The sequence below is a fragment of the Thunnus maccoyii genome, chromosome 12 (genome assembly GCF_910596095.1).
Source record: "Thunnus maccoyii chromosome 12, fThuMac1.1, whole genome shotgun sequence".
NCBI classification, from domain to species: Eukaryota; Metazoa; Chordata; class Actinopteri; order Scombriformes; family Scombridae; genus Thunnus; species Thunnus maccoyii.
The window spans coordinates 11897297-11912092 of record NC_056544.1 but is presented as its reverse complement, the minus strand read 5'-3'; the positions used below and the strand labels follow the sequence as shown (position 1 = coordinate 11912092).

At 39.7% G+C, this 14796-nt stretch overlaps 1 protein-coding gene across 1 annotated transcript in view; it reads left to right on the top strand.

Moving 5' to 3' along the window:
* The window catches only part of clstn2a (calsyntenin 2a), a 170324-nt gene that overhangs the window by 3644 nt on the left and 151884 nt on the right, over nt 1-14796 (top strand). The gene's annotated exons all lie outside the window — the stretch shown is intronic.

The window sequence follows — 14796 nt, the reverse complement described above, 5'->3', positions numbered from 1 at the left end:
CAAAAAGAAAAATCAACTTGGCTTCAAAATGTTGCTGCTTTTTTTGCCCTTGAGTTGCTCAAGTTGGCAGCAACGGTCCGTCTAACAACTTCGTAGGTATTTAGGGTATTTTGTTTGTTTGTTTTGTCCCTTTTTAGCTAAGTTGTGCTGAATATTTGTTGACCTGACGTATATTTTTTCCCCCCCGTGGCAGTTGTTGACTAACGGTTAGTCGGGGCTCGTGTGTAATGGTTAACAGGGCAATTAACGGGACAGGTGTACAGTTAGCTAGGTGGAAAGTTACAGCTTGATACAGTGATACGTTAGTGGGATAAATAACCGTCAATATAGACATTAGGCTGCAACTATTATTTTCATCATCGATTATTTTCTCGATCAATCATTTACCCCCTCTACAGAAAATAGCCTTGCAAAAATGACCATTACAATTTCCTAAATCTCAAGGTAACGTCTTGAAATTTCTTGTTTTTCTCAACCAACAGTCCAAATATACTCAATTTACTATCACATGAGCCTTTTTTCACAGGAGATATTCGCACGTCTGACTGTCTCAGGTGCAGGTGCGTTTGAAAAGATCTTCCTTTCTCAACACTAACATAATTGAGAGGCTTAAACTAGGGGATGTTTTGGTATGTTTCCTTGAAAAAATCATCAAATTATCAAAAATAGTTGCAGATTTATTCTGAGATTAATTCTGAAACTCTCCCAATTAAATAATTGATTAATTGACTGGTGGTTTAATCTCAAATAACTCACACCAGTTTCCCATCACTTTAAAGGGCAGGTACTTTTTTTGTTGTTGAGGTTTTTATATCATTTGGTAGCTTCACATTATTGTTCCATATGTATTCAAATCCGAAAATTCAAAGTTTGGTTGAAGTGTGTTTTAGTGTCAAAATGCCATTTTCCCAAGACCGTCTAAAAACTTTTTCCCACGTGACCTTACGTAGGTTTCTGCATGATGACGTTGCTACATATAAACTGATACAAACCCCCTAGTCCGCCTAGCCAGCAGCCACAGACTGAGAACTTGCTGTTGCTGCTGCTCAAAGTTTAAAAAATAACCTCTGAGCTCTTCTCCCTCCGGATCAGAGCAGAATCCGGTGTGACTCGCGGGTGTTATTCATCCTGAAGCTCCAGAGCTCCAGGCACCAAGCAGCTGTCTGTCCCTCCGCTCCATCCGGTGCATTTATAAACATCTCACACACTCAGACTCAGGGCTGTGACATCGCTCGTAGGATATCTGGACAATTTTTCATGCTGTAACATACAGCGAGCGAGTATGTTAGGAAGACACTGTGTCAGCGAACTCTGTGTGTGTGTGTGTATGTGTGTGTAGTGGGGGGGGGCATCAGCGCTCTGGCTCTAACCCATGTCACTGCTTTTTGCTTACGGCTGAGTGGGCGTTTTCACTTGAATAACCCGGAAAGCAACGCAGGTGGAGTCACCCTTTAAGCCACTAGAAGATCACATAGTAGCTAAATATCAATGTCAGGCTGAAAGGTTACTAGGATACTCTTCTCCTCATAATGTTATGTTCAGGAGGCAACCTCACATGCCCCAGTTTCTTTTAAAATGATCAACACCATAAACATTTATTTAGGATATCAGCGGTTACGTTGCTGGTCATGATTGGCTGGTTGGCCAGCGATCTGAAAGATGATTTAGGTCTACAATAATAATCGATTAGTGCTGGAGAAGGGCAACGATGGTCAGGGCGTTGTATTCAATCACATCCTCACCATGTGATACTCTCACATCTTTCTCTCTTTCTCTCTCTCTCTCTCTCTCTCTCTCTCTCTGTCACACACAAACACACATGCAGCGCCGACTGGTGTTGTCTGTGAAGGGCAGCGGCGGTTTACAGTGGTATTAATTGGGTCTCTGGAGTGAGAGCATGGGGCTGACTGGCTGTCTGCGCTCAACCAAATATTATCATTATTTTCCCTGTTTATAACAGACCTCAATATGGCTGTGAGCCAGACGGACGGCTAACTAGGTTTAGATTGAGTTTAGAGGAGAGCCTGTTTTCTGCAGAGACTTCAATGACCCATTCAATTTTCTAAGGTGAATGTGATGTGTGAACTCAGCTGTGATTGCCAGCATGTTTCCACACATCACTTGCTATGCAATGCACAGATACATAATATGGTTTTGAGGCCAAATATCACATTATTCAGCATGTTATGAAATTACCGGATTGGCTTTGACTCGGTGTGTCATGCAATTTTCTTGATATTGTTAAGTAAAGCCATTTCTTCTTAACAGTTGAAGAGGAATAGATCAAGGCCTTTGTGTACTGGCATGCTGCACAAGAGAGACACAGTAAGTGAGGGTGTTTTATATGTTGTATTTACAAGCTCTACAAGCTCAGCAGAAGACTGTATGTACATGAGACAAAGGCTTGCTGCTGAATACCTTCACATAAGAAGACCGAAAAATAGACCAGAGCAGATGAATGCCAAAGAATACAGACTGAGAGGATTTTAGGGGCGCTGAAAGAGAAAGAAAGGGGGGAAAAAAAATCGAAAACAAGATCAGATTTATGAGTGTCTTTTCAACAGAGCCGTCTAGCTGCATTATCCTCGCCGGAACATAAATCGTGAGAGCGATGTGAAACGCCGAAGCATAACTCAGGTTTTCCTCTTCTGTGCAATGACTGGTGAAAGAATGTCTGACGGGAACTGCTCTGCCCGTCCTGTCGCTCTTTTCCTCTTGTCATTCATGCCCTTTCCATTGTCTTTCATTCTTCTGCTTTTCTCACTTGTGTTTTTTCTCCCTGTCTATCTCTGTCTTTTCTTTTGACTCTGCATCACTCTTTGCTGCTCCGCTCCGTTGGGCTGATGCCATTCAGAGGGCAAATGTCACAGAGAGCGAGAAGTGTTTCGTCATTCTCCCTCTCACTTCTTTTTCCAAGCTTGAACAGCCTCCGTTCTGATTTCCAGACTTGCTGCTCTCTCTCTTTGCACAGCCATGGATTCAATTCCAAAGTTTATGGGCTTAAGTGAGATGTATAAATGGCGAGGCACTCTTCTTTCTGTCTTACTTTGCCTTTTCTCATCTGGAGTGTGTCACATTCCCACTCTATCTCTGCTACCTCTATTACTATCCCCTCCTCAGTCCCCCTCTTTGCTAGCCTGTGCTGATTTTCTCTTTCTTTTAACCCTACTTTAGCTTTAATCCACCTCTCTGCACCCCGACCCTTCTCTGTCCTTTACTGTTCCCAGTTCATGTTTTCTAACAGCTTTCAAAGGAAAGAATATGTGTGTTTCTTGTGTGTGAAAAGGTGTGTGCATGCGTTGTGATGGCAGATAATTGTGTTGAAAAAGACTGAGTACCCCTGTGTTTTGTACTGGCATTTATAAGTGTGTGGAGGAATGTCAGGTCTGTGTGCTGCTGGAAGTATATGCAAATGAGGGCAGATATGCAAATGAAGGTCCTAATTTGGATGTTAATTACTCAGCACGGCTAATTATAATATGTCTGATGAGGCGTAAGGTGGAGGAGAGGAGTGAAATGGAAGGGCTGCCATAGGATGATGTATGTGTGTTGAAGAGAGAGTAAGTGTGTTTGTGTGTGTGCATGTGAGAGAGAGAGATGTGTTTGTGTTTGGGGCTTTGTGTATGCCAGTATTACACCAGCTGGTCCAATGGCCCCGTTGGGGCTTTCTGGTCAGCACTGCTCAATATGTGGTGGATAAACATTGCATGCAGTGCTGACTTCTGAGAGATATCCTCACACACTGTTCCCCGTTCTTTCACTAATGCATGCACACACACATTCACACACTTTGACATTCCTCTACTTCAAAACTATCTGAGTAAACACTTTTTTATTTCTTAATAAAGACACATATTTTTCCCTTGAAGCTGTGCCAGGTGGCCGGTTGTCAGTAAACGACTGAGTTGGTGCGGTAGAGGAGAGACAGAGAGAGTCTTCTTCAAAGACCAAACCTCTTCTTCATGTCTGAACATGTCTGAACACGTCTGAACTAACTGTGACCAGTCGCCTCACAAACGGGCTCGCCTCTTTTCTCAATCTGGTGATGTTTAACCCACGATTGTCTAGGGCATATGGGAAATACAGTTTGTTATAGGCTGCTTAAACAGATATATTGAATAAACAAAGATATTAGATCTTTTTTTAAAAATTCCCCTTCTTGTCTAAATATATTGAGTAAACAACACAATGTAGTGTTGAGAAAAGCTATTTTCCAAGGCTGGATTTTTAGTAATTTGCGTTATTACAGCGTGTTCACACAGAGAGCAAAGCAAATTTTAGTTGAGGCGCAATTGCATACAAAGTCAAAGCAAACAGAACCCAGATGTTCTGTTTTCAATTTGGCTCTCTGCAGCAAAAACAAGTTTTTCTATATACATAAAGACAAAGCCAATAACAAATGAAATGTATTGTTAAAGGTGCAATATATGACATTCAGTCCCACTAGATGTCAGAAAACAAGTATTTGCTGCTGTAAAGATATAGCCTCTCTGTTCTTTGTTTTAATAACCAGTCTGGCTGCGCGTGCATGTTAGTGCATGTGAGTCCCTCCGTGTCTTCCCGTGTCCGTTTTTAACATGGCGGCCAATTCACAAACTTTATAATATTACAGCTAAAGAGTAAACTAAACTATGTTTCTGAAAATATTTGAGGTGAGAAATAGGCAACGCAGTAAAAGAATCTTCATCCATATTTGAGCAGCACTGCCTAGTTTGACAGTTTGATCTGACTTTTGTGAGCTGTCAGTTCAGGGGATGCTTTCTTTTTTTCCCAACTTTACTGAGGAAATGATGCGTACATTTGTTTTGGTCTGAGATGCTCGTGCTGTAGTGCGACATCTAGTGGGGATGAATGTCATATATTGCACCTTTTAAAATATTTATTTAATGTCAATTGTCAATAAACGTAGACATTTATAACATTCAAGAGTGAATTTCATTCTTCAGAGATGCGAGCTGCTCCTTCAAAAATAGACCTGGTGTGTAAAGATAGCGGAACTGAGAGAGGAGCTGCGTATGAGCCATGACTGAGATGCCACATCTGGCGGACACTGGCATGCTGGCTTGAATGCAACAGAGCCATATCGAGTGGATACTGGAATTTGTCCAGAATGACAACGGTGAAAAATAGTTATGAAGTGTTTGTAGTTATGTGTTTATCTCTCAAACACAGTCAATGATAGCACAGCAATACTGAACACATATGGATGCCCAGTCTACCTTTTTTGTCTCTGATCCCGATCTTCAGTCTTTTAATATTGGATATACCGTGTCCGATCAGATACTCATATTTACCTAAATGTTGATTAAATATGTATAAATGGGACACATTAAAATAACATTTGTAGCCCACTAATTTGGCACACCTTCATTTTCATGAGCTTCATGATCCAGATACTGAAGATCCTGATTTTATTAGGTTTTTAAGCTTAAATTATTGATAATATACACGGGTGAAAGTTAAACTGGGAGAGCGCCACTCCTGAAACTTTCTCTATTTAAGTGGAGTGGAGTCTCTCTCTTCACAGATGATTTTTAGCCTAGTACAGACACCAGAGAGAGATCACAAACCTGACAACAGACAAATTAAAATTTTGCCTGTCAGCAAGTTACTCACAGAATTAACGTTAATTAGTGCAAACTGATGTGACCAGCTGGCGGTGATGTTTGTCGTTCTAACCAGCAACAGCAATGGTCAGCGCCGGCTAAAAATGATGCAACCTGAAAGTTTTTTTCTAAATTGCTGCTTAGTTAATAAGAAAGAGAGAGGAGTGATAAGATAATTGTTACTGTCAGAGCGTTACGAAATTTTGCCAACCTCAGTGTCAGAACTCAGAGTCATTCGCACTCTGAGTGGCCGAATAATTTTTTGCATGCTCTAATTTTCACTCTCAAAATGCTTATACTGTTGAGCCCTGCTGTTCTAAAGGAGAGCAGCACTGCAACACTAGCAGGCTGAGGTGGACGAAACACAGCAGAGGATCAGAATTTGATCTGATACCAATCCATTAAAATATGCTCGAATCGGCCCTGATACTGATCCTTAGGATAGACTTGGGGCATCTCTAATATATACTTTACAACTTCAGTCAATTTAGGCATAGATTATATGTATTTGTGTTACATATAATCAGAAGCAGGTAGTGGTAATCAAATTTTAGTTGAGGCGCAATTACATACAAAGTCAAAGCAAACATAACCCAGATGGTCTGTTTTCATTTTGGCTCTCTGTAGCAAAAACAAGTTTTTCTATATACATAAAGACAAAGCCAGTAACAAATGAAATATATTGTTAAAGGTGCAATATATGACATTCAGTCCCACTAGATGTCAGAAAACAAGTATTTGCTGTGTAAAGATATAGTGGAGTAATGGTGTCCTGAGCAGAGAATAAAGTCACACTCCCCTCTGTGTGTGTTGTAATCCGAGCCTCTCTGTTCCAGACCGGTAATCAGTGGCAGGTAGTGGTATTTCAGTGTGTCAAAATGAATGTGTCATTTATGAATAATTCCCTAGCCTTGAGTTTTGTACTTGTGACCCCAAGAAACATAAAACAAGTTATGGCAAATGGATTCTGATAATAGTAGCCTTGATTTTCTTTATTATTAAATATATGAATGTGCTAGCCCAAGGTAAGATTTTAATTGTTTTAAATCTCTCTTAAAGTAAAAATAACCTCCAATGGTCCTCCAATGAGATCCTAGAGCAAATAAGAAGGAAGTTAAGTGCTTTTTAACTTCTATGGAGGTTTTGTGTTACTGGACAAATTTCCCTTAAAGTGAGCTATTTTTAAGTTTTCAGAAAAGCATACAAAACTGTACCAATTTTAAAAATGGCTTGTTCTCAATCAGTTTGGCTGAACAGAGCAATGCTCAACAGTGATGTACAGACTGAACTGAGGTGCTGTGCTTCAGCTGTGTCCCATGAGCTGGTGTCATTGAAGTGTTATCTATTTTCTCTATGTACACAGGCCCAGCAATCCTTTATTAAACAATAGACGGCTGTAAGTTGTGACTCATGATAAAGCCTGAGGTTATGAAGACATGCACCACTGCGCACTGTTTTAATTATAATTCCAATACAAACTTATTAGCCTGTTGTGTATTTGTACACATAATAAAATGTGTTAAATGTGTGCTTTCATTTCCAACCAAAAATATCATAACAAAATACACACTGATACACACACACACATGCACCCACAAAGCTCTTTTTATGTTAGCCAGATTCAATTGAGTCATCTCCTTCATCTCCCTTTCAAGTTGTCCTGTGTTGCTCGCTTGTATAGTCAGTCCAAAGCTTCACTATACTCTTTCAAATGGCTTTATATTTGATTTTTTTATTGCTTCTGATTCCCTCCTGTTGAAACCATGAAACAGTCATGTATTTTCCATCGGGAGGTATGATTCTGGAGATGTTGTACAACCCCAGGTCTCAGTGAACACTGGAGAGGTAGGCTACAAAGTGAAACTACGTAGTGCAACATAACTGGTGTTGCAGCAAGTCATGCCAAAGGAAATTCTTTAAAAATTTTTCCAATAAAAGTCACACACTGAGTTGCCTACAAGGCAACTCAGTGTGTGACTGAAAAACAAATCACTTTTAAAACAACAAAAGAATACCTTGAGAGGAGACTGAACACAAGTGTGTGTGTGTGTGTGTGTGTGTGTGTGTGTGTGTGTGTGTGTGTGTGTGTGTGTGTGTGTGTGTGTGTGAAACACAGACAAGACAGACAGAGTTTGCGTAGTTTCGTTCACACCTTCAGTCACGTCCGTATGCATACACAGACTGATGCACCTGGTGTACCTGCAGCTACAATCACAGTTCAGGAAGAAAGGGATCACAGCAGGGGCGGAAAATGAAAGCATGTCCTCAAGACGAACGGTTTTAATTTTCATGAGTCATCAGTCAAAGGAGTTATCTCTGTTTCTCTCTGTCTATCCTCATGTTTCTTCCTCTATGACGCTCTCTCCACCACCCCACTTGTCTTTTTCTGTCATTGACTTTTCCTCTCTTTTTTCCTCCCCTCATGGAAGCAGCACATTAGATATGACATTTGGATGTGTGTGTCAGTGCAAATATCCCTGTTTCTCTTCTCAAATGACTTTCATTTTCTCATCTCCTTCCTTTGTGAAGCTGCCAGTCCTGAGCCTCAGCTCGCTACAGAAAGGGTGACTTTACCTCTGTCTTTGCCCTTCTTGTCTTTGTCCTGTCCTCGTCTGCTTTCTGTCCTCTAACCTTCCTTTCTCAGTCTCTTCTAGTGTTGCAGTGGTGCATTTGCAAATCATTTATCATGTAGTTAACTGTGTTTGGAGGTGACATTACTGAGTCCAAATCAGTTGTGTTTGTGTGTGTGTGTGTGTGTGACGTTTTTTTGTGTGTATAATGGATTGTTTGTGCGAAATCCTTTTTAGCAACTCATCATGTACCACTATTCCTACCTGAGACATTTGCTAAAATAGGGTGCTTCATGCTTCTTGGGTTTAGATTACATTTCTAATGTGATGTTATGTTGCATGAAAAGAAATGAAGGCAAATTATAAGTAGATTTGTTTGTTTACTCAAGAACAGAACAAAAAGTTTTTTATACCTTCTTGTCAAAACAACCTAGGTAGAAAATGTATTTAATTCTGTTTTCCTAATTTCCTAATTTAATTTTTTTCTGCAAAATTATGACCTCTTTGATGGAATAGCAAAGGAATACATTTAATTTATTAAAGTCTTGTCAGGCACAAAAACATGTGCCTGACATACTTAATGGATCCACACTGAACTGGGAAAAGTTTATAAGTCATCACACACCGTAATGAGAAATGGGCAATGTTTCTTTTGAAATATTCTTGTGTGGAGATGTTTGTTTTTTAATTAAAAAGTGATTCTCAGAGACCAGTGGGAATAAGAGAAACTAGTTTATTTTCTCTTCGTTCGAAAATCCTGGGTCTTTTAAAAAAGTGTGTTTCTGGACAAAACCCACTTTCTTCTGTGTTTTTCATCTAGTGTTCTAGAAATATTCTTATAATATGCATTTTTGGCAGCAAATAAAATACATACAATAATGCCACATAAAAAATCTTCTTAGTTTAGTAAAATATGTTGAGTTTACTTCATTTGGGTGGTGCAGAAGTGTAAATATAAGATATACAGTAAGATATACAGTGTGGATTTACTGTATATATACAGTAAATCCACAAATTGAATATAGTGTCTGTCAGTCCTTAAGCTAGTGTCCTCCCCATATACAACTCTGCTATGTTTCACAACCTGCACAAATATTGACTTTTCCGAGTCAACGATTACGGTAACAGGAGATGTTCTCCAGGGACTTAATGACCTCATTTGTGTTATCCCCTTTTTTATACTTTAAAGTATAATTTAGTCCATGCGTGTGTGTTGTTGTGTATGTTTGTCTACGTGGAAGATGAACTGCAGGCATAGGTCTTATGAGTCTATTTACACTGTTTTCCCCTGAAACATAAATACATTGTGTGATTGTGAGTCATCTACTGCATGTTTCCCCTGATCCATAAATTTGGACGTGTCAGGAGAGTACGGAGCCTCAATTTCGGATTTGTAATTTACTTCCCTGCTTCGCCTTGTTTTTTCCATTTGCAGTATTTTTGATGTATTGTCTGTTGTTGTCCTCTAAGTCATTTGCTCCTCCTTCTCTATACTTTTCCTATATGTTCATCTGGCCTCTCAACTAAAACCTAACTGCAGAGTTTATTTTGCTGTTGGTGCTCCACCAAGCTGTTAAACTTATCCTTATCATGAACTAATCTTGACTTTAAACCAAGTCTTCACCCTAAAATTAATGATTTATGTTAGGGGGACTGGTTTTTGTCCCCATAAGGGAGGTGAGTCCCCACAACATGACTGTGTAAACAGACTTATGTCCACACAACATGAGGAATCCCTGGTACACACACACACACACACACACACACACACAATCTACTTTTTCCTCTCTCTGTTTTTCTGTCTTTGTCCCTAAGGAATGAGCAAAATTTTACCACCCACCACTCTTGTGTCAGCATAGCAAAATTTCCCATCAAGTCCATGTCACAACAGATGAGTTTTAATTTTTACTTATTCTGGTGTAATGACATTTTCTGTTTATTTTATTCATGGTCCACAGCTTTTGCTATTACAACTCTGTTCTCTGTCAGCAAAAAATCCTATTAATCTTTCTGCAGGTTCAGCATTGTTTTTGCACTGATCATGGTGCTTACCCAGGTTTTTTTAAGCTCATTATTGATAATCGATTGACATTTGTCATAGTGGATGCAAAATAAAGCATCCCTTTAATCAGCAAGAAATCCACTGGGTCTTTGTGTATTTTAGTGTACAAAATCACACACAAGCTTGCGCTCATTTACACCAGTTTTGACAATGATGTCTTTGTCTAAGGTGGTATTTCCCTCTACAAGGTGATGAGGAGAGATTGAGAAGGGTGTTATTTCCAGTTGACACCACGTAGTTCATACTTTATATAGTAAGGATATGCAGTAAGTGTGTGCTTGTGGTGAGGTGGTACTGTATGAATATTTGCTTAACTGAAGCTTTGTTAATGACAAAATGTGGGGTCCTTACACTGACAATCATGTTTTTATGCCTCTATGCCAGCAACAGTCGTGGCTTCTGTCCATCCATTCCTGTGAACCTATCTCAGGAACGCCTGGAGGGAATTTCATTACATCTGGCACAAGCACCCACTTGGACTCAAGGATGAACTGATTAGAATTTGGTGGTCAAAGGTCAAGGTCACTGTGACCTAACAAAACACGTTTTTGGCCATAACCCGAGAATTGATATGCTAATTATGACAAAATTTCACATAAATGTCTAATAAGATAAAATTATGACATTTTATATCCAAAAGGTTAAAGATTAACTCCACTGTGACATCATTATGTTCTGCAAAAACACTTTTCTGGCCATTATTCAACGCCATAAGTCACAGAAGAGGAGATTGTGTCCATATTTCACATTTGGTCAGATACTGACTTGGTGACACTAATCTTGGGTCTTCACCTTGAAACTGTGGTGACTGTTTAGATCTTCTGTGCTGCCGGGATGAAGATGTGTGTGAAGCATCCACATATTAGTATTTGATGCTTCTTTGCAGCAACATCCATATCTGAAGCATCGTCTACTCTTATGGCTAAAATTTTGTGTTCTGTCAGAATCAGCTTTATTGACCAAGCATGTGAACACATACAAGGAAAATACACTGAATACCTTTTTGTTAAATTCCTTCAAAGTCTTCACTACAAATATTATAAGTCTGGACAGACATGGATGAAAACTGCTACTTGACTGGTTGGCAGAGGCACACAACCGCGAGGAAGTGTTTCTAGTTTGATGTTGCTTCACGTGGCTCAACTGTGATTCTTTCTTTTTCTGAGGACTTGTTATTGCCTGTATAAGGTGTTAGTGTTCTGTGTTGGATGATAGCTGGCTGTCACAGACTCTCTTAATGCTTCTGCATTATTTGTTTGTGTGGATGTTCATTTCTTGCACATTTGTTGCCTTTCTGTTGAGGGCGAAAGTAGTGAAGCAAAATAATTACCATAATTTTTTATGCATTAGTGTCTGAATGGCTTTGTTAAACGAAAGAGTAAATAAAGAGCTTGAGTTTTCTTGGTATCGCTGTCTGTCTCTCTTAAGCAGTCAGTTCTGTCTGATTAGACGGAGGCAACAGACAAATACATTTGTATTATCTTTTTGCAAGACAGTAAAATGACTCCTTCTCTGTGTACTTTTCTGTATTGTGTTTGAGAGACAAAGGCAGTCAGATAAAAGAAATGACTGTCTTCTAAACAAAAAGCCTGGCAAGAAGACATATCTAAAGTAAGAATGTGCTCTTCAGTCTACCTGTCACAATTAACCCACGACTGAACTGTTAAATTATTATTAAAATGCCAAGGCTTTTTGTCTGAATTGCTCACCCCCGTATCTCTGGCACCTTTCCTCTGTAATTATAGTCAATTTTCTTCACAAGCAGACAATAACTTTATTGTATTGAGTTGAAATGACAGTGCCACCATACTAACTCATCAGGGTGGTGTGCAAAAATGGCTTTGGATAGTTAAAAACAAGAACAGGGAATAATTGAAACTATCAACAGAATAGTATCCTTGCTATGGCAACCTATTCTTTATATCCTACTGAGACTAAATAATATACTTTTCAACAGAACAATATAGTCAGAAGTGTGCTTTTCTCTCCCAGATTATTGGATGAGTAAATTCAACTCTACAGGCAATAAAAACTTTACAACTTTCATTTTACCATTTATGTCATCCACTGGCAACATCGACTATGTTACTGAAATATGTTGTACATTTTATAAAGCAATGTGGTGAATTGGAGCTCATTGAGCTCGATGATAAATGTAGTATTTATGTTACACTGTTACATTGTGCTGAATATCAATTATGATTGACATTTAAACCTGGCATTGTTGCTGTTTTGAACCCATGATTACACTTTATTATATGTCACAGGAGATAGATATTTAGTGAGAGAAGTGTGTGTAGAAAAAGAAGAGTGTTTTGTGAAGCAAATTTAGAGGAGCCATTAAAAGGTATTTCCCAGAGGCCGTTGTGTTGAGAGAGAGAGAGAGTGAGAGAGAGAGAGAGAGAGAGAGAGAGAGAGGAGGAGAGGGGTGGAGAGGGTCACAGATGAAATAACTGGAATCAAAGTGTGTGGAAGTGAATAAGAGAGCGCTGATCACACCGCTGATGTATTGGTTTGGGATGTATTAGCATTAAAACACATCATCAATCCTCTCTCCTCCCCTCCTCTCCTGTCTCCCTCTGTGACCGCTCACCCATTATACTTTATTTAAAGTAATTGGCCAGAAAATGGTCCTGAGTTGTCATCAGAGGGGAAAGTGTTCCTGTTAGCAGATACCTACAGTAATGGCTGTTTGCCTCTATTGTACACGAGTCTGTGGTGTCTCTGCGTTTCTCTCCTCTCTACCTTCTCTCCCACAACTGCCCTTTACCCCTATAGGCCTTGCACTGACTTCCTCCCTCCTTCCCTCATACACAATTAAACGTACACACACATACACACCCATACACATTCACTTAGCAGCTCCTCAGCCATTGTAATAAGGCTGCTGTCCTCCCCGGTAATAGGGATCAGCTGTGGGTGAAGCGCTCCAAGATGGCAGCTCCACAAAGGATCAGACAGATGCTTGCGGATGAGACAAATCAGGAAGAGGATGGGCAACTTACTCGTCTTGTTAACCCCACGACTTTTGTCTCTCTTCCCTTCTTCTCCCCACTAGGATGACTGATACTGTACTGTAAGACTACTCACATCGCTAGCAAGGAGGCTGAAGCGTCATACAATATTAAAGAGCTACACTGTTTACCTCTCAAGCTTCATTTCTTTATTTAGACAGTAGCCTAGAGGGGTAAAGTGAAGGGGAAACACTGGTAATTGCTTGGGAAGTCGTGACAGAAATTCACTATCTTGGATTTTACCAGCTCTTACAGGCTTTCTGTTGACTCGTATCATTCCATTTAGCAGACTCTGTTCTTTTAGTTCTGTGTTATTTCGACTGTGTTTGAGAAATGAGAACAATTTTGTAGCCATGGTGGGATTTGAAAAAATATAAAGCAGTGATGCTACCCTCTTTGTTATTGCTGAATATGTAATTCATTCCCATTGTCAGATTCTGATTTTAGGAGAAAAAGTAATGATAAACAATGTTTTCTTTCACACCCTGATCCCTGTGGTAGATTAAAACAAACAAACAAAAGTGCTGCTTGAAGTAATGTGGTTTGGCTTGGTATTAAATTCTGAAAATGCCCTCCACAGTCTTGCAACTTATGATATTGTGGAAGTATAACTATAATACATCACATTTCCCCCCCTGTAGCAACCTCACCACCCAATTTTTTTATGCTGAGAGATGACGTAGGAAAAACAAATGCCATGAGGAAAATATTTGCTGAAATTTCACGTAAATGTCTTTCCTGCCTCAGAATTACAGTTCACTGAAGTCTGAAGTGTTGACTTGCATCTTAATTATCAGATATTCTGAGTGAATATGGTTTGACATACTTTCAAATTGCAGCAGGCTGACATCATTTTCCAAATTCTTTGAGAGCCTGCTAACTATAAACACACAATTTACTTGCTGAAATTGTTGAATATCATCAGGTTAAGTATAATTATACTGCTTGTTTTGCATACATACATTGTCCTTCTATTTATCAAACCTCCAGCTTCCTTTCTCTGGTGCCTGCCCTCCTTGAATCTGAAAGAAGAGATTGAGGACAGAGGTGCATCAGAGAAAACACAGAAGAGAGAGAAAAGAGTCAGACCAGGCAAGAAGAGGAGGGCTGGGAAAAAAAAGACAATGTGGAGAGGGTACAGGAGGCAAGGACAGCAGACAAGCAAGATGTTGGTGAGAAAGAGAGAGGCGGAGATAAGAAAAATAATGAAAAAAATGAGAACACCATGACAGAAAAAGAGAGAAGATAAAGGGAGAGAGGCTGTGTGGTGTGGTGATGTTTGCCATTGCCACTCATTGTTTGGCAATGTGAGCGGTCGGCGGCAAGCCCCAGAGCGATTCATCATGATTATGTGGTGGTAGGCAGGTAATGTCACAGTAGGCAGGGCTGGGCACACCCGAGGCGGAGGCTGCCACTATTTCTAGTTGGTCACATCAACCTGTGTTGTGTGTCTGCTGTGTCGTCTGGATGTCTGTCTTTTTATGTTTCTGTCTTTTCTCTTTTTCTGTTCGACTCTTGACAATGTCTGGTATGTGGGTAATGCT